Source organism: Cordyceps fumosorosea (assembly GCF_001636725.1).
Source record: "Cordyceps fumosorosea ARSEF 2679 chromosome Unknown scaffold_162, whole genome shotgun sequence".
NCBI classification, from domain to species: Eukaryota; Fungi; Ascomycota; class Sordariomycetes; order Hypocreales; family Cordycipitaceae; genus Cordyceps; species Cordyceps fumosorosea.
The window spans coordinates 4826-5773 of NW_017387462.1; positions in this window are offsets into that span (position 1 = coordinate 4826).

Sequence of the window (948 nt, forward strand, 5' to 3'; positions counted from 1 at the left end):
AGGCCTCTGACGTATGGGGACGCCATCCGTCACTCAATAGAGGTATAAAGAGTTAGAAATATTCGGATCTGATCCCAGCAGTCAAATCCAGTCAAATTATTTCTCTTTCTCGAAGACAGCTATCTCCACCGTCATCTTCACCATGTCTGCATCTACAACACTCCAGCTCTCCCTCCCCATGGAGCAGGGCCCCGTCGGCAAACCCCGTCTTGACCCCTACAGCCGCCTTCTCTCCCGCTTCTATGAAGCCCCCTTCCTCCTCCACAGCCTTGACCCCACGCGTGCCCTGCACGCGCCGTACCCCATCTCCCGCTGTCCGGAGCGCGAACTGCGCAGGGGGTTTATGCGCGGCCTTGCTTTTATATGTGACGGGCAAAAGGGACCGCTGATGTTTACCGCAATTGGGGTTGCAGAGGTAGAAGAGGGAGGTGAGGTGGTGTTTTTCGTAGCATCGAAAAAAATGAGAAAGTGCAAAATGATGCTGGAGAGATCACTGACGATGCTGCTGCAGTATGCGACCGCGGCTAAGAAGAAGGAGCCGGATTTTCGCCAGAGGTTTCTGGAACATTGCGTGGGCCATGCGAGGATGCGCATCAACACGTACATATCCGATTTGAGAATGGCTATTCCGGCCTGCATTCGAGAGTCGAAAAGCTCGGGCCGGCCAGTTGGTAAGTGGCGATGGCATAAGTAGGATGAGAAAGTGAGGGGATGATGGGACTGACGAATGTCTGCAGATGAAGAGTTCATCAACTGGCTACGGCTACTCCTACTGAGAGATGAAGACACAACCGCTAGTCATCTCAAAGTGTGCCTTGAAATTTGTCGAGCCTCCACGTCAGGAATGATGATGGCAAGAATGCAGCAGGAGGAGCAGCTGCAGCAGCGCAGCTATGCCTCCCAGGGTCTGCCTCACGACCAGAGCGGCTGCTTCGCCAGAGCAAGACA